This window comes from Halictus rubicundus, chromosome 10, assembly GCF_050948215.1.
Source record: "Halictus rubicundus isolate RS-2024b chromosome 10, iyHalRubi1_principal, whole genome shotgun sequence".
NCBI lineage: Eukaryota > Metazoa > Arthropoda > Insecta > Hymenoptera > Halictidae > Halictus > Halictus rubicundus.
Window position 1 is genome coordinate 11,139,714 of NC_135158.1, and position 24,582 is coordinate 11,164,295.

General features: G+C 40.7%; 1 protein-coding gene and 1 long non-coding RNA gene across 15 annotated transcripts in view; both read left to right on the plus strand.

Moving 5' to 3' along the window:
• The window catches only part of Bru3 (CUGBP Elav-like family member bruno 3), a 781,126-nt gene that overhangs the window by 594,717 nt on the left and 161,827 nt on the right, over positions 1-24,582 (plus strand). The window lies entirely within an intron of this gene.
• Positions 7,934-9,622, plus strand: LOC143357808 (uncharacterized). Its single transcript, XR_013082883.1, has 3 exons — positions 7,934-8,210; positions 8,592-8,723; positions 9,571-9,622. It is a non-coding gene; the product is annotated as an uncharacterized LOC143357808 (long non-coding RNA).

A 24,582-nucleotide genomic window follows, 5' to 3' on the forward strand; every position in this document is an offset into this window, starting at 1 on the left:
CACTTTTATGAAACATTAGCTGCATTAAGAACCATTAATATTATCCCGGCTGGGCGATCTTCTCGCACGAGAGGTACCCGGGAAACCGGTTATAGCTCGAGCCGATGCGATGAAAATAATCAGTTACGTTTAAGCAAACGGCGAATCCGCTCATCGGCATCGGCGCCTCCGGAGACGATTCAGCTGTAACGATCTTCCGGCGAGAGCCCATTTCGTTTCCGTGCTCACGCGTAAAAACCATTCCTTTCCTTTCTCTTCGCGTTCATGCGCACGCCCCCTTTTCTTTTTACTCCTTCGGTCCCTTTTCGCGCCGCTCTCTTCAATTCTCAACGTCTCATGGGGAGTACTTTACGAGAGCCCAACGAAGAAGCTCAGAAAGCTCACGGCCCTTGAGCTTTAACAATCGTACTTTCATTAGCGCGCCGACGGCTGTCAGAGAATGCGGGCAGGCTCTTGAAGGGGTGTCGAAACGAAAACGTTTCCTTTTCGCTCGCCACCTAGAAATTAGATACAACGCAGCTCGTTTGTCTGCCTGCCGATAATGGACTCGTAAACAACGACAGCAAGGAAATGAGATCGCGTCTGACTTCGATCACGCGGAAACTGGAAAACGCCGGTAACGAGAATATCCCCAACCACCTCGATTTTTATGTACACTGAATCACAGCAATACTCGGACAACTTTTTTACTATTGGACCATACGATTTGGTTCTTTTTTGAGACGTTAGTTAAAAATTGTTTGATATCAAACTTGCATGCTTTTATCCACGATATCTCTTAATAATTATTTTACTAATGTACTATCATCGAAAGAATTGTATAAAGTAGTGTGAAAACTATTTTTTGAAAAAGTACGGTTTGAATTTTAGTATTTCAAGCATTTGTGTCGAAGTTGCGATCATTCGACGTCAAGGACATCCAATTCTTCGCTCCGCGTGCCCTCTTCTTCATCTGCAGTTTTTTAAAACTTTCCCTTTATATTTGAAGGAAATGTACTTTTTATAGTTCCTTAGGATTTTAGTGTCTACTCAGGTTTTGACAATTCCGCACCACCCTCGTTTGATATAACGGCAGACATATTTCTCGAATAAACGCGGTGAAAATGCACCATGAAATGGAATAAATTCGCGAGTGTTATGTGCAGTAATGATTTAAGAGGGATCGATATAATCTCTTATAGAGTGGATACGACGGTGACCGTCATGACCGAAGTGTTAAAATTCCAGCATTCGAACCGGGGAAACCAGCCAGCCATACCACGACGCCGGAAACTTCATACGTTTTCCATGGTCCGCTGGTTCCTGGATTCACCACGCATTATCGCGCTGATGGCGGCTACTTCCACTCCATCTTTGTGTACCGCGCTACCCCTCGAATCTCTGTTCGTCTGTTTCAAAGTGCGGCTTGGCAAAAAATTCTGCAACGGAATTTCCATTTGTTTCTTCGACGTTGAATTCTTCGTTTGCGAGTCGCGAGTGCACTGCCGGATTACGTACGAAAATAGTAAAAGCCGTTCCATTAAAAGTTAAAAGCAAGATTACAGATGGATTAACGAAAGATTAAATTGCATTTTAAATTGAAAATTTGAACTCGAGTTAGAACGTTCGATCGTTGCTTATCTTTTCTTATACGTACATTAAGTGACTGACTTTGAAAATGAACTTTGAAAATATGAAAAAATGTCACTCCACTATTCTGACCTATTTTTTCACGTAGATTCGTTCCAATTGTATTACGAATTTAAGAAGTTCCTGTGAAATAAGAATATTTGGTTTGGCATGGCATTGAAGCTGTTTTAATAACCTTACAGCTACTTTGCTGTTAATCATTTTCTAAAGAGATTGGGAACAGAAAAGTAACATTCTCGTCAGCTTATAGAAATTAACGACTTATTATATTATTTCTCCGCATCTAGAAAATTGACTACACCGTAGAGTTCCGGGAAAATTCGAAAGGAGAACTTTCCTCCTCGTCCGAATCGTAACTGTCCCATATAAACGAAGCGTTACACCATCGATCTTAATTCCTCGTCCAGAAAAAAAGGGCCGAAAGTTGGGAAAAGTGTTCGTTCGATGTAGTAATAATAAAAACGTCCACTCATAAAAAAAGGCATATCTCTCTCTCTCTCTCTCTCTCCCTCATTGGAACGTCGAACCAGTACTTCTACAACTTTCCTCGCGCCGACTCATGGTATACGGGACCTCCATAACGTCTGTATTCTGCGACAAAGTTCTCGTTGAAGTTCGGAACTGGCCGTGGTGTCGTTTTCCCAGCGGAAGAGTGCTACACTCAATTAAACTTGGTCGAAATCAAGGCTGGGACCAACCGGCCGCATCGGCGTCGCAGCGCCGGCACATCTCATTCGTAAATTCGCTTTTTGCGCCTGGCGTGACGCGAATAATTTTCCTGCCTTCCCTTCTATGTAGCCATCCCCCCTCTCTCTCCTCTGCTGTCCTCTCTCGCTCTCTCTTGATCTCTCTTTCTCTCTGTGTGCCGGGTTTCCACCCCAGCTTTCGGTCTCTGTCGGTTCCTCGTTCCCCTCCCCGCTCAGGATCGATATTCGTAATTCATCATTTGTATGCAGCGCGATAGAGGGCGGCCAACACGGAGGATCCTGTCGATGCATTTCGCTCCGAGAAATGATCCAACGATGTCCTCTCTCCCCCCTCTCTCTCTCTCTCTCTCCCTCTCTCTCTCTCCCTCTCACTGCGGGGAAAAGAGAAAATGGAAAGGGGCGGACTTAAGGTCACGCTTCATCGTGCGCCGTTATAACACGCGGGCCTGTACCGGAGAAGATGCGCGCGCGTTGTTCCACTTTTTCATAGAGGTTGATGAAAAAAAAATTAATTTCATTAGCTATTCGCGAGGGAACAACGAGCGCGAAACGCTACCAGGATGAAAACGGTACCGGCCGACCTCCGCCCAGGGACGAATTATTTTTCTATAGAAAAATATAATTCCCCGGCACCCTCCCTACGGCCCGACCAATACCAACTGCGAAAATGACTCTTCCCTTCTATTCGCGTCATCTGTCGAGCGTGTGTCAGGGAGTTTGTTCAACAAGGTTCGTCAATATTTATATTGGAGAAAGTTTCTGCCACGCTGCTAAATAATTGATTGGAGAAATTAAATGAAGTCGAAATATTTCGTTTCATGGAACAGTGGTTTTTCGCTGGGGTCGGTGTTTCATTGTGTTTCTTGTATTTCAGTAGTCTTCATAACTTTGATCATAACTTTTACTTTAAACCATTTTTCAGCTCTAATTGACAGCTACTCGTTAATATCGTTGCTAAATAAAAGTAAGGAACATGCACAATGTACTTACAAATCAAACATATTCATTAGATTTCGAACGAACGTAAAAACGACACGAGAAGTAACTTTATAAGAACCGAAAATCGTGTTTTTATTGAATTTTTGTACAAACTTTCAAATACCAGCTCGAAGAGACTCGGAAAGCTCGTAGATATTCGGTAAAAGACATTTGCATCATTGAGTCGGTCGTCTGTAACGCGTCCGCCACATGTAACGTCTAAATCGAAATATCATAGTGGACACACGAGTATGTTTCTCTTCTCACAATCAGCGTCTCGAAGCTGAACGCTCTCGCTGCTCAATTTGTATGTTAATTCGCGAGTGTTTGCCGGGCAGCGGTCCGCTTAATAATGTCATGTTTATTCAGTGATGATATCGCTGGGGGCGCTGAGACACGCGACACACTCGCAATCGGTGTCACAGGTAACTCACACTCTCCTCTCCCGCCCCCACTGTCAACGGATGAAAAAGGGAAGGTCACAATTATGTTTCTTTTGCGTTGGGCGCGACGCGCGACGTCGTCGGACACTTCGTGCAAAAATTGCCTCGACGCCCGAGGACGCTGAGTCACGTTTACATAAACAAGACGTTATCCTGTCAGGGAATCGAATAAAATATTATGGGCTAATGGAAAAAGTAACGAAAACCGCGATGCGAACTGTCGGGATGTAAAACTGATGACGTAATCCGAGGGACGACCACGACACCGCATAATTTATTGAAAAGTTCTACGAATGGCAAAATTACTTCCACTATCAATCATATTATAACGACACGAATAAACACCAATCGGTATAAAAATATTCGAAATTGCGGTGAAAAGCAAGACACTCATAATTTAGGAATTAATTGAAAAAACATAATCAAAATTACTGTACACACGGTTCATTTATATCCATGTTTCAATATGTATATATTTCTTCTCATAATCATTTTAATATTGTACTTTACCTACTTATTTTTGTCACAAATGCATAAAATTCGCGATCTAGTTATAATAAGTTTGGTAGACAATCGATATGTTTATCAGCTGAATCGTACTCAATAATATGACACTTCGATACAATATTAAGTACTGGAATTTCATACCATAGAAACTTCTGTTCACATTTTGCACTCGATATTGGACAAGGAATCATACTTTCCCGGTAATCCCGCAATTCTGCACATTCGTGAAAACACCAATCCCATTTAGGAGTATCAGAGAACCGAAATGTATTTTTGCAAATAGTAAAAGTTCGCGTTTCACGCTTGTTGATCTCCGTTTCCTGTAAACACGGATTCGGATAAATCGCGGGAAACGGGAATCAAACGTTACAGTCCACGGTATAAAGAGATACAAATTAATGGGCGCAACGTGTGCAACGCGATCGGGGCAAAAAACCAGTAAAAGTGGATGTTTTACTGTCATTTTCAAGACAGTAGTCCTATTTCCGGCGTGGAATCGCCGGCCTGAACGCGTTCGACCAATTCCAAAGCAGTCCGCCCCCCCTTTTTTATGCCTGAACGTAAACCCTCTTGATCTAGAGCTGAGCCAATGAACTCTATCTAGCGCATCAACCTTACCAATCTACTTCCCCCGCGGCTATCAAAGCAGCATCCTTTCCCTCGCAACCGTGCATGCCTACCGAGGTTCGTGTATACGCGAGTGTGGTAGGTACTCGAGCGGGTAGAATTACCCGACGGGTGCATCGGGCTTCTGGTTCCGCGGGCTTCATCCATTCGTCGTTCGGCACCCTCGAATCTCCAACCTAAATCGTGCTCTCATCCCTTCTTTTATTCTCTCCCCTTCTATCCCCGCAACTGCCTCCCGAATTCTTTTTAACTTTATCTCTTTAATATTGCTGGCATTATTTCATTATTCCTGGATGACTGGGGGCAGTCCCGATTTCTAACAGGAAATTCCCATTCTAATCGAATACAATAAACCGGGACTCGAAATAAATAGTTATCTTCAGTTTTAACAAAATTTCTGTTCACATACAGCCAGTCAAAAAACACCCCACAGGTTCACAGAGTTTATAGAAAATAAATGAAAGAGCCGATTTATTCTGTGCTAGCTTTATTGATCAATATAATATCATGTCATCCATTTTATCGAATAAACTATATGAAATATTATAATTGAGAATTTCAGCAGAAGTATTGAACAGAAGATTACTAATTAAACTAATTCAATAAAATTAAGTATTTACTACCCTTAGCCCTGTTTGCAAACACAGGTATTCTAACCAATATAGTCGTTATAAAAATGTTTTCTTGTAGGTGCTCTATTTTTAGCATTAATAGAATCAAACAGCGAAAAATACAGGTGAAAAACAAACCCCCGCGAGCAATAGGATGAAACAATTGATCGATATCCGATATTATATACGGGTTGACACTAACGAGTAGAATACCCTCCTTAGGACGACGTATCGCCATCATCCGGGAACGTGGGTTGCTGACATTCCATTCAGTGAAACGGGACACTTTGATTTATCCCATCGTGAATCAGCAATTTCTCGAAAAATATGAGTGGTCAGCGCGGTGTTAGAAATGTTCTTCGACGTGTTAGTTCGAAATAATATTTAGATACCACTTCTGTCATTGAGAACTTCAAATTGAATCCACTGTTTTAAGTATTCAAAATGTGCTCTAATTAATTGTAAGACATTTTTAGTACTCTCCTGATTCAAAGTTCTGTTTGTCCCAAAATGTATAAAATAACAAAATTTTTAACATTTTATAGAAAGCGTCGACATCAGTGCATAATTAGACAGATAGTTAAGAAGTCGAGCGAACATCAATTAATCTCAAGGCTCGTGTTACAAAACTGTTCATTAGACCAACTTGACCAGGATCTTCGTAAGAGAGAGACATGCACGTGGCCGTCCTTTTTTGTCTCATTCTTTCATCCGTCCTCTCATCATCGTCACCTAAAAGGAAACGATCTCCTGTTCTGCGGCTCAAGGCGAGAAATCCTTGATTAGTTCACTAAACCCGACTCCCACACCCCCCTCCTCCTCCTCCTCTCCCTCCCTCCAACCCCCTGTCCGCCGCCACCACCCTTTCTTTCCTTCCTCGACCGATGTGCCTTTCTCCTTGCAAGAGATACGATCTTCTCGTGAATTTCTAAAGTATCATGTTTCCTTTCGTTCCGCACCCGTGAGACTTGATCCTTTGATTTACTGGAAGCCTTTCAGTATCTAACTTTGGCGTTACTTACTACCTGCGACGCACGAAACGAACTCCGCGACTTAATTACTTCTCTCGAGACATCAGACGGGGACGGACGTTTGTCTGGAATACGAAGCGAGAGCTTGACGTTTTCCAGTTTTTCGGTTTTCCCGCGACAGGAAACCGGAAGAACGCTGGAACTTTACTACGCGTGTTTGTGCACAGCGTAATCGAATCACTTAAAACATATTTCTCTTTCTTTATGACACGGGGAAGTGAACCGAACATCTCTCTTGGTTTTTGAAGTATATTTCCCCTTGCCATGTTTTGTAGTGACTGTAGAAATGTACTATGTTTGTGTTCTGAATTCTGTAGAAGAGAGTCTCTAGGAACGTAAAAGTAATACTTACATCGGGTACTCGCTAAATTGTTGCGAAAGATTTCATTTAGAAGAAGTTACAGTATTTCTTTAATTTTGTGAAGTAGTGCGTAAAAAACGCAATAACCTAAATGGCGAGTAGTACTGTTACGGTTGATTTCAATCTTCCGTGTTGTCGTAGACCCAGCCTCCTCTAGCCCCCTCTATCCTCTCTACCCTCTTCGGCAGGAACGCCACCAACCACGGAACCGTTATTCCTACCCGCCGGAGATTTCAATAGAAAGTTGTAGGATATTCACGGTGACGGCGGCAGGAGTCGGCAATGTCGGTGAAAGTCAAACTGGTAACGTCTGCGGACCATTGTAGGCTACGCCTAGCTTGCCGACAGACGAATACCGACACTCGACACTCGCAAACGTTGACGTATTATGCGAATCCTGTGGAAGGATTGGATGATGAGATCTAAGGAACCGAAGGGACCAACCAGCTATATCCAAGATTAGAACCCGCACCACCCACATATCTCCGCATAAAGGGACAGTGGGCACTATTGAAATTTGATATTGTGAACGTCATCTTAAAGCTGCTCTCAAGACCACAGCGTAACTAACTCCCTGCGAATTCTACGGCTAAACTGCGCTTTGAGTGTTCAGAGCTAGCTACAATTATTAACTCCGAGTATATGACGTTCAATGCAATGCAATACGATTTTCATTTTATTTAGACTTTGATACAACCCTTAACGGAGGATTGGAGAATCTATATGATCGCAGTTTTGTAAATTAATCTCGGAAATACTGACGATAACATAAGTATTTAGGGAAGAGATTTCCGTTATTTGAAAAGTGTATTGTTCGAATGCGTTAGTTAATTTTCAGCTGCTCGTTTTCGAGCTGACAGTTGCATTTTTAGAAATTGTTACCGAAAAGACAAGTAAGTGAAATTTTCCAAGGACATAGAAAATTGTTGAAAAAGGGTTGAAAAGGGCGAGGGTTGCCGGAATGATAATTTGGAAATAGAATAATCAGGAAAGGTTCTGCTGGGAACAGGCAATTTCCTCGAAAGCATAATAAGGTAATACGACGTCGTTCACGTCGAATTAATGAAAACGCGGTGTTCGTTAATAATTACTGCTCTTTGCGTGATTTAAACGAGGGTAAGAAGAGACAGTCGATCGACGGCAGGGGACGCAGGCGCTGAGCCATAAGGATATGCAATCAAGTCCAAAGTAAGCGAGTTAATTTAGGTGGAGTGTGCACTCTCGCCGCGAAACTTGTTCCGTACTCGACGCCGCGCCGGAGAGATACCCCGTCGTTGGAGAAGTTGCACCATCGAGACGTTACCACGCTCATGAGGGTAAGTGTGAGAGAAATCGGGAGAGAGAGCGTCGATGAGGTACTGAGCTCTCTTCTTCTTCGTCTCTCTCGCTCTCCCCCCTCCCTATTTTACTCTCTCCCTTCGTCAACCCCCTGTAACTCCGATACTCTCTCGCTCGCTCTCGCTGTCATCTTTCCCGTATTCCGGGGGGTTACCTACGCTACTGGTTCCCTCCGCAAGGCGACAGGGAGTACCAAGATGCCTCGAAATTACGCTCCACCATACCCTCATTCCTCTCCTTCTTCCCGAGTCTCACCCCTTCTTAGTTTCCTCCTTCCTTGAACTATCGTAGTAACTAGCTGTGCCTGTAATAGCGTCGCGCTTCCTCCGTAAAGTGACGTCTTTCGAAACCCAATTCAGGAACCGAGTTGCGTCTAATGGGGCTCCGATATTACGAGAGTAGTGCGCCGCGCTGATTTCTTGGATACTATTCGAGCGAGAAGCCCTCCGCCGCCGCCGCCGCCGCCGAGCCGCGCCGTTGCTTGCGAGTCAGTCACGTACATATACTGTAACGAATTTTATCAAGTAATTCGCCCGTGCTCGGCTATATTAATTCAAGAGAATTCTTTGCACCTCAACGGCGAATGCGTGATCGTGCTGCGGAAATCTGTTCGGTAACGTTCATATGCATTCTCGTTCACGAGTATCTGGACACGTAACTGTATGGATTTGTCTGACCAAAGTCTTACTATTCTACTTGCTCAGTGTATGAGTATGTACAATGTATATCATGAACTGCAAAACAAGTATTATTTCACGTATTAATAATTCTAGCATTGTAATACCTTCGTATTTTTATATTCTATTGATTTTTTTAAAGATTTGTGTTAGATACAGTTATATAAAAATTGGTAGTTTGGTAATTAATTTTTCCCACTCTTCGTGTAGAGTGGCGGAAGAAATTCTATTAATGCAATTGTGATTGGCCAAATCCGACAAGAGTATGTTTCTGAAAAGGGAATTAGTGTGACACATGTTGGAGTAATGACCTAATTAGTAAACTAATTCCGATGCTATCTGTTCTGCTAATCCTTTCCGTTACATCTACATCATACCCTGAATTCTATAAATCCTAAACCATATTTTTGACTCTATCCACGTAGTGTATTGCTTCGTGAACTGATGGTTGAATAACTTGTTTTATTCGAATTTTATAACAACAAGCATGTTTATTACAACTAAACCAGGAAATTTGAAAAGATGCTGTAATCATTTTGTTGTAATAATATGTGCCTCATCTTTATGAATCGAATGTAATTTTTACATAAATAAAACTTACAGTAAGAAATTATTAAGATAGAAAATTATGTTAACCAAATGTTTCGATTTTTTGTTTCAGGTAAGTGAATAAGGGCATCTGTAGTTGTGAGAAGGCTACATCTGGACAGAGGTTAAATAATCTTCTTGTTTAAAAACAAAAAAGGAAAATACATTAACGTATTTTTGTTGTGCAAGATTCATGTGTAATGTAACTGAAAAACTAGTGCACATTTCAAGCAATCAATTGTTTTTGAATAGTTTCTGATCAGAATGTGTCATGAATTTTAATATAATACTTAAATATAAATAAGTGCTTAAATGAACTTGATTAATACAACAAATTATTAAAATTTATTTACAACAAATTTCAAAAATCTGCAAACCCTTTTTGTAAATATTCAACAATGCAAACCTTTGTCGCCTGAATCTAACAACTAAGGAATTTGCAAATTGAAAACATTATTTCTATTACATTAATTTTGTATACTTGCATCGAGTTAAGTTAAGAGACTCAAAAATCAATGATGACTAACAATGAATTTTATATTCTTCGAAAACTTAAAACTTGCTATTAATTAATCTCTATTAAGATTTTGGTCGTGTACAATTTTTTTATTTTTATTAAGCTCAAGAAAAAATTTCTCAAGAGAAGTTATACAAATTTATATCACTCTAACAAATAAAATAGAAAAGCTTAGAAATATACAACAAGAAAACTGGAAGAAGATCTCTCAATCAGTTAATACCAAATTGGACTAGCCACCCTAATGATGACTAGGGGAAAGGAGTTCTTTGGCACGCAGGTAGGTAAGGTATCTGTGACAGGTGACGGAAGAAGATAAGGGCGAATCTATGGAGGTAGGCTATATTTGGGGTGCAAGGTACCCCATTATACAGAATTAGAACTAGAAAGGAAAATCACATAATTTACTGGCAGAAATAAAACAAGAATCTAATCTCTTTGAAATAACCGGTACCTGTGTATTTCATTTTTCTTTGTTACGAAAACTCAATTTTCATAAACGAGAATATAAATTTATGTTAAATTTATTTTCATATACTTGCAGCAAATCGAACCAAACAAAGCTGTAAACTGTAGTAATTAACGACTAGATTAAGGGACCCAATTTCTATGGGGGTACCAATTACTGTGCCTATTATTACTTTTTTTAAATATTCATTATGCTTTAAAAATAAGTATAATTAACATAGCCACGGTAATTGGTACCCCCATAGTAAATGTCTTACTAAAAAATGCCTTACTAAATGCCTCCCTTACCCTTGTTCTCATAAAAATAAAATATAAAAATGCATACAAAAAGACATACCATCGAACGTCTACTACATATGTTTTTCCCATTGTCATTTAGAAGATCTACAGATAACTTCTGCAAAAGTCCGTCCTCGTTGAAATAAAAAGAGATTAACTGCACCTGCTGCACGAAACAGGAGCATATTGCGTTCAGCAGTAATACAGTGACGTTACATCAACTTACGTGAAACATTATAACTTGACATGGTACAATACCGTATAATTATCGGATGATCTCTGTTCTAGAAGCTATGTGCACATCGAATTACCACATTTTCATGTCATGCGCTGAATACTGGCCAGCAGAGGCACTGTGTTCGACCGTGGCGCGAGTTCATTAATTAGAGAGTCGTGCAAGAATTTCGTGCACGTTTCCTGTATGTACATGTTCCGTGACTCGGCGATCGCTTCATCCATTATCCTCGGGACAAATTTGTTTTCCGATACAAATGTAGATAGGGGGCCGGTAGCGAACGAATTGTACGAACGGTTCGAACCCGGCGCGATCGTAAAGCAGTCGCGAAATGACTTGCGAATTAATGAACGTGCCGGTGGTAACGGCAACTTGTTTCAGATAATAGCTGCGCACGCGTAACGTTCCAGTTGGTGGATTATTGTTAAAATATGCTCGAAAGTCACGTAGACGTTTGAATGGCACGTTTCACGTATATCACGCGACACACTGATGCAAACGGTTAATCCGAAATGGTTCCGTTTATGGCATCTATCGAGAGGAGAATAGCTCCGCCCAGTAATGTGTAGGCACATCCACGGGTCAATACGTTCTGTACAGCTTTTACCTTTTTTTACCTTTCTGCTGGTCCTCTCGAAAAATTTGAAAACGATAATACTATGAGAAGCCACAGATGTATTTAGTGATTTAAAAATATTTTTAAACGGAAATATTTAATGAATTGTTTCAGTTATTCCTAAAGAAGCAAAATACAGTGTTTACTCTATATATGTCCCAAAAGTTTCAGAACTATCCCCACTGCTGCAAAGTATACCCATTATGAATAAAACTAATTTCTACAATTACTTTATTTCACAGAATCGATATCAATTTGTTGACCCTTAGTCCTTTTGAAGTTTTCATTTTTCTAACAAAGACGAATATATTTAAACGTCTGCTTGATCTGTGTTTATTTAAATTGTTCAATTTGAACATAAATGCCATTCAAATTTGTATACTTCAACGTGAACGGATTCGTTTAAAAAGTGATCGTTGCAAATTGCAACAGAAACGCTTCCCTCTTAAAATTTAAAATACGTAGATATTCAAATGAAATAATACCCGTTGTTTTGTTCCCTATCGAACTAATTGCGTACGGAACGTGATGCGAGAGATCGTTCCGTATAAACAAAAGCATAATAATTAAAGTTGTGAGAAACAAACGGTTCAGACACGACCAACGATTGTTTGAACTTTTCTCTGTTCCGTTGGTCTGACTATTGGAACGCTGGCCACATTCAATTGCGTCAGAACCGAATAAAAAGACGAAAAATGAAAAAACAAAGAGTCACTTACAAAGGCATGGTTTATCCTTTCACAACACAGATTTCAGTTAATACGCAATATTCTGCGAACTGTATACAATGAAACTATGCAGTGTAATTTCTCGATATTTCTTACGAGCAAAAAAGAGTACGCGATATTCTCTTGTAAAACGACCTGTAACGAAATAAATTCGTCGACGGAGTTGTCGGCGAGGGCGGTTTTTATAAAATAATGGATTGACAGCGCCAGAGGGTCGTAATTCGCGGCAGAAATCCCATTTCCACCTCCGTTAGCAACTTCTGCGTGTCTCAGATTCAAAGGCGCGGCTGATTTCCGCAGTTCGCGACAGGGGAAATTATAAACGGACATAACTTTTGTCGGAAATCGTATTGAGTGTGCCAAGGAACCGTTCCGAGGCGCAGCCATTGTCACGGAATTGAATACGCGAATACAGGATTGTGCGTCGCGAACGGAAGCCACGTAAACGGTGCACGCACGCTGAAAACTCATTACCGGGACTTCGGAATATGGGGTACGATTATTAAGTGAGAACTGCCATAGACGATTACGTGGTCTCCGCGATAATGGCTGGTTGAATGGGCTTCATTAAGACTCTCTACGAGTCTCAGTCTTTCCCTTTCTCGTTGTCACCTGCGCGCGCTCTCTCTCTCTCTCTCTTTCTCTCTCGGTTTCTCGTTGTACTCGACGCATTCTTGCTCGCCCAGAACGGTGTGTTACCCTGGTCTTAGAGTTTTGGTGTACAGGTGCGCGTGCATGCATACGTGTACCGGGTAGGGCAACTTCCAAGCTGCGAGCAGCAGGTTGCTTCAACGTCGAGGCGCAGGCTTCTATGAATGTTTAAGTGTTCTATCCTCTTCTGGGATCAGACGTAAGCTGCACCAGCTGCAGAGTTCAACGGTAACGAGATTACAACGTCAGCGTGAGCGTGCAACTAACCTGTCGTTGCGTCAAAACCGATAGCATACGTGCCTGAATTAATGGCGCGGGTCAGCGCTTCGGTACAACGGATTAAGGAAATTGCTGCCCGCCTGCGGGAAGAATCTCTGCTCGATACGGTCACCGAAACCATTCGAACGATATCGCTCTCGATAAATAGTCGAATGTGTAGGGGAGCTCTCCAAGCAGGTTACAATACTTAACAAAAGAAGGATAACATTTCTTCGGTTGACGATTTGTTTCCGAGAACATTGACTGTGAAAATTCGACTGACGCGTCTGACCATATCCAGCCAATTCTACTTCTTGCGAATGACACGCGAAGCCGCTAAGCTTTCAAACTCTTTCATAATTATTGGAAATACATTTAGCAACATTCAATTGATCAAAATTATCCATTTCAGATTCTTAATTTTAAAAGTATTGTAATTATGAGATAAATCCAAATACTCAGGGTCGATAGCATGTGCACACAGTTCCAACAAATCCGCATACTTTGAAGTCTTGAAGCATTTATGCATAAAGCGTTCAAGCGGTGTTAGAATTGCCTGTACGCTGCGTGTCTGTACATATTAAGTGTCGTATGGGAAAAAAAGTAGTAATTTATTACCATATGGTCATTTCTCAGTGTCAGTTTAATCTCTACCAGAACATTCCATGCTTTTATATTGTGTTACTGATAACAATTTTTGCACGCGTTAAAAATTCATCGTAATTCCAGTCGGATTCAAACTAATTTTCTAATAGCATCGTACATGAACCGTGTACGCAAATAACTAGCAACACAACAATTTTTAATATTTCTATTCACAGCTTGTTCGAAGGAATTAAAAATAGTGCATACAAGTGTATTTATGAAGCAGCGAGTTACTTAACTACCAAAGTTCTTTAGTAATCAAGAAATCGAAGAACGCAAACTCGATCGCGAACGTGCGTTAAACGGCTTCTTTTTAAAACTCGGCAGAGAGGAATGTTCCTTCCAGCGTTCCGCATTGCAGACAGTAAACCACAGCGGCGATAACAGTAAAAGAACTTTCAATGTTTACTACGCGCAGTGAAAAGCAATGAATACATTAGTACCAGAGGAACGGTAGCGTTAATAATTAGAAGAACGTAATTCCATCTAACACGTTTATCCCTTAATTTTGCACGGTACTTTCGAGCCGGGGGTAACAATTGCGATATAAAAGCAACATCAACCCCCGAGGGGCGCGTTTAACTCGGCAACAGTAGTTAAAGATTGAAATAAACATTTGCGAATGATAACCGCAGGAGCAGCAATTACAAGAGGGCAAGAATAAAGGCCGTTTTGCTCCGTGCGGTATCGTGTCTGGAGGACGCCCATATTTCAATATACGAGGGGAACTTTTAAAAAGCAATTCACTTTCAGCACCCCGCGTGAATATGAAAAAGGCAAGTGTGTTTCAACCGCGATGGGTGAAGGGGGAGGGGGGGAGGGGCCGGCTCGGGAGAACGCATTCTCGGGAGTACGCAGTTGCGGAATTATACACATATACGACGAAGGATCAAAACGTAGGAGAATAGGCAGGAACCGAGCAGTTGCATACACAGCCAACTCCGCTCCGCGGAGGCACTTTAGCGCCACATCACTTATGCATCGCGTGGCCCTCAACTTACAAAGCGATCCCCCGAGATTTGCAGCAACCGCCGCTTTTAGCTTTACCGTCGGAAGAAGAAACTGTCTTGAATTATATCATCCGTATGTGGAAATTACCCCGGCGTGCACCTGTTGAACCGTCTCCTAATGACGTGACTATGAAGCTCATTCCGGTAAAGGCGCGTCCACTTCTGATTACTCGAGGACGCCCGGGCAAATTGATGAATTTTCATCTTCGGGCTTTGGAATTCTTATTCCAATTGAAAACTCGATCGTGAACGATTTCATCGACGTGTGTATTTATGAGATCAAGTAAGAGAAATTTTAGTTTCTGTATCTTCAAAGTATATTTCGAATATTTCATCGAAAACGGTAGGACAGACAGAATAAATTAAAGAAAATACTACTGACGAAAAGTATCAAACGATCCATGTTGAAAAAGTGAAAAGTAATGGAGAATTTCAAAGCTTTTATTGTATTTCATTTCCGTATTACTGCTGGCGATAAGCAGACAATTTTGCAGGAAACTCGCAGCCATCAAAGTATTAATTTTATCAAACGTTTCGATGTGGAATATACAAAAATATATTTTATATGACCCTTTTAGTGAAATTTAAATCCTCGAGAAGGATATATTGAACGTATTGGTAGGCCGTACAGGGATATCATTTTTCAATTATTCGAATTCTGATTTGGATTTCCAATGCACGATTGAAAAGTGATACGTGATATGAAACCACGTAGACCGATTAACGAAATCCACTCAATAAATTTGCTTGAATCTTCCAAAATATTCGGACCCACTTCAGCAAATGATATTCACATCGTTTCATTCCAAATGTGTCTACAATATTATCATACGTTTATATATCTGTTCCATACGTCAATGTACATTTATTCAATCATTTACAAAATCGAATGAAATTTAGAAACAAGCACGTTAGCCTCGGGTCATTATTTATTTATCTCGTTTTGGGTAGTAGTAAACACAATTTTATAAAATTCTATACTTTGTAATTATAACTTCAAGGCATGCAAAATATCCTCGTGTTTACTGATTTATTTTTCAATCATCGTTTATTGTACTGGTACGCTTTTACAATTATGGTTTAAAAGAACTTAGGATCATCAATGTATTATTTTCACCCCACTAGAATTATTAAAGAAAGAATGAACTTTCTACTTTGCCCCCAGTTTCTTAAAATCGATGCACAAAATTTTCATTTTGCATAAAGATCCGCAGTCTGCTGATCACGTTCCGTGTGGCTCACCCTGTACACGTATATATGTCTTTCGCAGTCAAAGGATTAATGTTAGTTTCTGGGTTACTCCACCGCAGTGGGCAGCCGAAAGTTTCCCCGACGCGACGACATTCTTCATGGTGCATTCCTAAACACGGGCGATCTTGAAACGGGGAGGTTTGACGTATTTTCGTAGATGACGAAACCGCTCCGACTATTTCGGCGGGAGTAATTTCCAAATTGAGTCCAAACTCGACGTCGGCAAGCAAGCGGACAAGCAAGCCAGCGAGCAGGCTCGTGAAGCAAGATGGCCAGCAGGCTTTGCATACGGGCAAACTCTAACTCAATTCGCGGCGGTTTAGGAAGTTTAACCAGAGGCCATCAACGGCTTCGTAGAAACTGTCGCCATCGGGCTGGCTCAGACCAGTGACGTACGGAAACCGCGATCATGAAAGCGTATTGACTTGTACCTTCGCGTATGCCCGCCAAGACAAAAAGATAAATTGGCAAGGCGGTTGAAAATGGAATATGATTAGTTGCCCCTTGTCGTCTCTGATAAAGTTAGCAGCCGATGTCAATTAATCCTGATAGTTCGCTGGTACAGATGGTGTGTACCAGTGTCAGTGGAAGATTATTCTATTACAATATAATAGTTAATCAAATTATTAGAGGAATGGATAGCGTTTAATATAATATTGTTAAATATATGTTTGCAAATTAATACTTTTTCAAATACTTTATAAAAATAATAGATATTAAGTGTAACTGGAATTAGTAGAATTTAAGAATATTGTGACGCTATTTTAGACTATAATATTGAAATGATTAAAAGAAGAATTTACTTTTTATGCAATTTTTAGTTCTCACAAGATCGGCGGTCCAGCGATAAAATTAAATCAGTGATAATATTCGAGTACCGTTAGATAGAAGATACTAGATAGACATGCAAATATACCTCTTTCATGGCGCATTGTTACCATTCTTTATCATCAATGGCCAGAGGGTGCTCCTTGCGTTTGAGATATTCAATAGATGTATCGATTTCTGAATAGGTATTTGCAATAGGGTCTTAAGGAATTTAATAATCCAGCACGGGTAACTTTCTGCTTAGCCCTTCTTTGCGGGAACCGACTGCGTTGCAATATTTGTACTATCGATCGGATAATAATTCAATCGGACGTAAGTAATTGTTTTCAGCTATTTTACCGGCGTCTTCTCTGCGGCGTAGATTTTGTAATTAAAATGTATAGGTAAATTATACGTATTTCAATCACCGCATTGGTTAAATATTAAAAAGGTGTTCCCGAATGTTTTAGCATAAATTTTCCCATTGCATTTGCAATCCATAATATCCGAAATTTCATAAACTTCTCAACATCTTTAATTTATCGTATAAGCATTCGAAGTGATCAACTGCTTTTCAATATTTTGCGTTTTATTCAGGCTACAATAGTTTTAAACAATTTATGATTTGTTCCTAACGATTTATAAATTTTCCAATTGCAATATCAATTTCAATCGTAAATCAATAAATCAACTACGGTAGCGTGATTTAGCAATTTCCTTTGAGATTAAAAATTAATAGAAAATATCTAAACTTTTTTTCATATCTTTATTCTTTTGCATATCCTTTTCACGTTGACATACAGATTCTTAACAAACAGTAAAAACTAGTTCTCAAAATTAGTAAGAAGCACTAGTTTAGACTAAACCAACTAAAACAACCGGAACTATACGGAAAAGACGAACCAACAATATACCGTTGTGTACAACGCTGCTGCGTAATCAGTTCTGTAAATAAAAGTCCCTTCTGAACCTCTGCTGGATCGTGCCAAGGAGCTGTTTGCGAACTTTGTTCTGGCAAAGTAATGAAACGTTCACCATCGTCGCTGTAAATTTTGACACCATGCAGAACGTAATTGTACCCAATGGGCCTGTTCGTAAATGCTCGTTCGCATTATCATTTTACTGTTTATAAATCATACTAACCATTATCACCAATTGTATGGGTAATACAAAGTAAAATTGATTTATTGTTGCAAGAATATTATAGCGCATATAGTGTTCACTTTTACAGCACATAATACATACGCACTACCTTCTACCCTATTCGTTACAGGATTATGAAAAAGCAAAGGTTTTATATAATATGCATCCATTTGCATAATTTCAAGCTAAAACATAATTACTTCATATCATTTCAAAATTCTCTACCCTTACTCTTGGTTAACTTAATTTATGCTCATAGCGAATACATTGGGATCTATTCCTGCTCATTCACCTTTGTTTCTTAGACTTAGTACTCGACGAAATAATTAAACATAATTTTATTCGCACAGATTAAATACATATCTTTAATCCTCATAATTTTCTTATGGTGAAAATTTACTGATTTTCTGTTCTTAGTTACTGTGTTTGATTTCTTTTTCTTTACATCATTAATTATATTTCTATAAAATTTTAGAATGTATATAAAAGACAACATATTTTCTCCAGAAATGGCTTTGGGAAAATGGCTGCCACGTCCTTCCAGTTCAAGATACTGATCTCAAATTTTCAGCAAACACTACTCAAATATTGTAGAGTAAGGTGCAATGTTGGTCTTTTAAACAAGCACAATTTTATAGGTAATAAATATTGTTTAACCGTTCAGGGGTATGTAACCCCTAAAGAAAGGTATTCGAATAAATGAGAAAAATCCGTCTTTACGGATTCGAAACGAAAGTGAGGCCGCAGGGACAACAGGACAGTGATACGCCATTTGGTTTCCTCTGGGACCCGTAATGGCTGATCGAGGATATTTAGGGTGTTCTTACAGTTGGTGCATTATTAATATCGGCCCGACTCGGCCCTACGCGTTCTACGTCGACCCATAGGATGGGAGCGAAGCGGTCGACCGCGGACGGCCCTTACAAGGATCCGTGTTATTTATGCATGTGCACCGGAAGCCTTTTCCAGAATAAGAGGCGACCCGGGACTCGAAGCCTCCCCCTGCCTATGATGCTCGAAACGCACGGACCTCATCTCTGTTCTATCCTTCACGGGGTTCCGGGGAATTACCGTGCGGCCACGCTCGTACAAAGATTCTATCCGAGGAATATCGAGGGTGCGCCTGAAACTGCCCCTACCGCATTTTATCGGTAGAGATACAGTCCGTGTTTTATTCCTCTCGCGTTCCGATGTGCTATCGTGGAACACTTGATTTACCCGAAATGGGGCTATTTTCGAGGGGCCTGGTCAGCGGATACGGGGCGCGACAGCTCGGTCAGAAGGAGATTCTATATGCAAAGACCAGACCGCGCACAATAAAAACTGTTTTCTGGGAAATTTTATTCTTTTGAATTTGAAATTTATGTAGATAAACGGTATAGCGGATGATAAAGATATGTAACAATCTAACCTTTGGAGGTGTGGCAAAATTCTCAATTCATTGAGGTACACGTGTCTCCGTGTATAGCTCACTAGCGCGTGTCTGATCATTGCTGGATGTTTCCACTTCCAGTGAATGTACGAGACGCTACCGGAACAATTTATTTTTCTGTGATTTGATTGTTCCCCTCTAGAATTAAAATTGAAACAAATACACCACGATTTAACTTGAAGTCAATTCGTGTGACCTTGGAAAATGGAGAACCCCCCACGACTATATTTGAAATCTGATGCATACTACGAGCAGTTGTTCCAAAGACAATATGAGCTAATGCGCGAGATCTTGGTAGGATATTCGCGTGGGACCGTCAACGCGAAAAAGGAGTAGTCTTATGGGATCAGTCGCGTCTAAGGAAGGAGAATGTATCACGATGAAGTAGTCGCGGGTTTTTAGGAGCACGGCTTGGACCGTAGCCAAGACCGGCACCCTTATCCTCTCGGATTTTCTCTCTATTTGAGAACAAACGGAACGAAACGATGCAAGTGCTCTCACTGGCACGGCACGCCGGTGCAACCACCAGTTGCTAACGCTGAACGAGGCCGAACAGACGCGGGAGCGTGAGAAAGAGGTTTGGATAGGTCTACGTACACACAGGTAGGCCTACGTAAGTACATAGTTAGTTCCATATCGCCTGTTGCATTCGTAAAGTGTTTCTTCGGCTGGACCGCCTTATACCTCACAGGGAGCTCTTGGCAACGTCCCACGCGGCTCCTTCCCTACCCGCTCTGCTAACAGTGTGCTAACCGTGCGAGTTATCGCGTGGTTCCTTCTCCTCGTGTTTATCTGATGCATTGTAAATGTCGCAATCTTGTTCGTATCACGGACGAACGATCTGTCGCGTTATTTCTCTTGTCGAATGTTCTTTGACATTGAATAAACCGCTTGACATACCATTTGCTTCGCGGCTGCGAGAATTAGAACTTCTTTCGTTTCTCTAACTTTGACAATTTCCGACAGAAAAAAGGAAATTTATATTCCTTTTATAATATATTTACTTTGATAAGAGAATAGAAATTTACTGTGCTCTGAAAGAAGGGAATAACATTCATATTTAGTGGAAGTGTTCGTCACAAGTCAGACTCGTTTTTCTACATCAAGGGATTAAAAGCAATTGGTTTATAGTACCTCGTGAAAATTCGAAGACTATTAACACGTGGAGTGCAGATCAACTGTAAAAACTGACACAAAATCAAAATAATTTCATAAACTAAGTTGTAAACTTGTAAAAATGTACTACGTAAGGTACGCGTGGTTCACTCCGAGAGTTCCCAGCCACGCAAAATGTTAACTGAATGAGAAACAAGTTCATGGGGTAATTGGTTGATTGAAATTCCAAGGAAGACTTTTTATAGCCCACGGAGAATACAGATACCTTAATTAAGAGTTGCTTGACGATCAGCGACGCTGGATGTCCCGGGGTTTCAGTTTGGCTCTGAATTCGGAGCACGGTGGCGAGATGCCAACAAGTGGTCCATATACCAATTGGCTATCCGTGCCTACACAGTCTATGTTACGTTTCTACGTGTAGTAATTGCCAATCAATAATACAGTGTTCTCTCCCGCGTCTTACGTCATGAAACAGCGACGACGCTGAGAACGTAAATGAAATTGAATTCTCATTGCGTTAGTATTCGGGATTTAATGCCCTCCCTCCTCCTGAAATTTTATTATCATGACACAGCATTGATTATATCTCGACGCGAAACCTTTATTGGCTCTACCCCACCGATAGAATTGTAACTGTCTTACATTATGATGGGTCTGACATGAAGCGATCAACAGGTTTAAGATCTTACCAGTATAGATATTTATACAAGCCCATATTTCATAGTTGAACAATAATGTTCGCGGACAAAACATAATTGAAAACTGTTTTATATTCCTATATCATAAAAATGAAAATTTTCAAATTTCCTAGTTGTCAAAGTAATTAGCAGACCTTCTAAAATAATTTCAAAATGCACAAAAATCGTTAGTCGATAATACCTATGTAATTTCGGAAGTATCTCCAGTAACTGACAATGAGGCAGTTCCGTATTGTTGGGTGGCAGAATTGTCAGTGCGTTCGAGTCCCCGCGGTGCAAAATTAAAGCAAAATTCAGCCCGCTTTAAAAGCTCGGCCTGCGCGTAGCACTTTGGTAAGAGCCTTTGCAATTTCTTAATGGTATGCACGTATGTGGAGGAAATAAGACGGCACATAATGTGGGAACGTCTTAGAGGTCCGTATGTATCTGAGTAATACTGAACGCTGATGGTCGGGTCGTTTCAAAGTGGCTCGAGATTAGACAGGGTATGGGCTAGGTCTCTCTTCTCATTAAGCTGAGTGTTGCGTGCTGGAAGGAGGCTCGAGAAGCACTCACTACCCTGAAGTACAGCAGACACGCTACCATTCACCCCTAGAGCTACAGGTTGCTATGGAAGGTTAACAGATTACGGACCGTTTTACGTAAACACCGGGACAAATCTTTCGATTAAACATTCGTACTGTGTAATTATCAAAATTACTATTAGGCTCGTTCGCTTGTCACAATTAATTCCTTCCTCGGCTGATCGTATCGGCGAGATGAACTCTACTGTATTCTAGCTAAACCAATTCAACAAATGATAATAATTGGATTACAGATTTTAATAACTTAAGGATAGTGCTACATTACTTGCAACTTATTGCAGCTCTAATCATTTACGTTACTAAAATATCTTTCAAAAATACAACATTTAAGACCTCAAAAATTGAGTTTGAAATTTCAAAACGTAAATCTGTATAAATTAGTGAGAGATTACCAAGATTAGTTTATTTGAGCGAGTTGGAAAATTCCAATGAACAAGCTGTTTTTACACTCAATTGTTGCTTGGAACGCGTGCTAATAAATTGGGTGCCGTTTGAGACAATTAGGTGTGTATTTACAGCGATAGCGATGTACGTATATCTTGGTAAACTTGTTTGCCACCGTGCCGACCTCTGAGAGAGAAAGCAGTGGACCATGATCTGATGCAGGGTACACAACGGCACCGTCGGGGTGGATTGCTGAATTGAATTTCTTCTGAGGGACAAAGATGTCACTCAGGCCCATCTTCAAAAAGAGTAAAGGGTTTTAGGAAGCACATGGGTATAAAGTGTACTCAGTGAACATTTTCTAAGTGCTGGTAAGTAGAGGCAGCGAAGAGGGTACAGGGCTCTCTCTGTGTGCAGAACTGCGCGTCTTTGTGTATAGAGGATCTTCGCGTGACAGAAGCAGGCTGTAGCCTTATTTTGTAATGAAACGACCAACGTCAAAGAGAATCACGACCACGGAAACGTGAAATAGGTGAAACGCGGCACGGGTACATGCGCACGGACGCGGCACACGCTTAGATTTGACAATGTAAAAGAAGTAGCTTCCACTATCATTTCCAAAAGCCAAAGGACCTTTCCTACAATCATTCTGTGATACATTGTAGCAATGATTTGTACATTATCAAAGCAATTCGGTTAAACTTTCCCTCAGGAAACCAGAAAATTTTTAATTTCTCTTATGTAATCCTGTAGATTTCGACGAGAAAATGCTGAAAATTCAAGTTTCCATCCTAGGAGATCAATAGTTCAATAGTTATGCGCGTGTAATATTGCTTATGCAAATTCGTCGTAAAAATGAAAAATATTTTTATAATCTAGCAAAATTCATTGGTACACTCTTTGCTATTTAAAATCGTGGTACACAGCATAATGTTCAGAGACTGTGTGACACTCTTCCGTGAAATTGTTTTAGTATTTCATAAATTAGGTACGTTGCAATTTAAAAAGACATTACAACGGTGAAGGCAAGCAGCGAAAGAGATGATGGTAGCGGACGTGCGAGAACGAAAATGTTTTTACAGTTATTGACAAATCACAATGGCGCTTGTAGCGGATTCTGAAATAAGTTCGTTTGAAGCGACACCGCAGTAAAAATCGGGCGAAATCTCAAAGAATTCGCCGTGGCGATACTCGTAAGAAATTACAAGCCGTTCGGTTTAGTTGTTCGGGAAGTTCCAGCGTTAAAACGTTGTAAACCCGCCGTTACAACTTTTCTAGTTTAAACGTTTCTAATTAAATGGAGCAGCGCAGGCAACTGGTGCGCATATATTTTTCCGCGCGACGTCAGAGAAATGTCAAGCGGAAGGTTACGGCAAGAATGAAGGCAGAGAGTATGAAAACCATCCTTCCGTTTCCCTTTACCGATGTTTGTTCCTTTTGTTACCCCTGGTCGTTGGTTTGAAATTTTATTCCGTGCTCTTTCCTCCGGCTTCCTTTCTCACTGGCGCTTCGTAAAAGCACCATCATTATAGTGCAATCATGCTTCTCTCTTCTCTCTCTCTCTCTCTATATATATATATATATATAGCCGGGCGTCATTCGAAAAGCGGCGCGTATATTATATACTCGCAGATGGATATACCTGTACATACGAATTCAAGAACGGCGGCTGGCAAAATTGCTTTTGTGTCTCCAACACGTCTATTTTATGGGATGCTAACCTGTTTCATATCGTAGTTCATCCTCGGGGTAATAAAATATCCGCCCCCGTTCAACTGCGCAACACCGTCCCCCTCCACCCATTTTTCCACTTTCGAGCTCCTTTTCGCGGCAACTGTTGTCGGAGACGAGCCACTGAATAATAACATCCGGCTTAGGAAAAACAGCGATACGATCTCGGCTATAGCATCTTTCCGAGGCAACGTCTCGCGAGAAATCACTCGGATTGACTTTGAGTTATGCGACGTCAGTTAGTTTATTTCTTCTTCGGTCGGTTAGTCCCTCCACCACCCTCCGGCATTCTGTACAGGAAGCCCGTAGCTAAGCTTACTTGTTACTTGAAATAAATTACCAGACTTGAATCTTCTCCGCTTTCAAATTGATGTTCCATTTATCTCGATGGACCCGGTGCTGCGGGCTGATCAATCGTTTATACATTCCACTTCATAAATACGACTCCTACATCTGTAGCATTATTCGTTCTTCAATAATCACTGGGTACTTCGTGAATCCTGCATTACTCGAATTGGACACACTTTGTTGC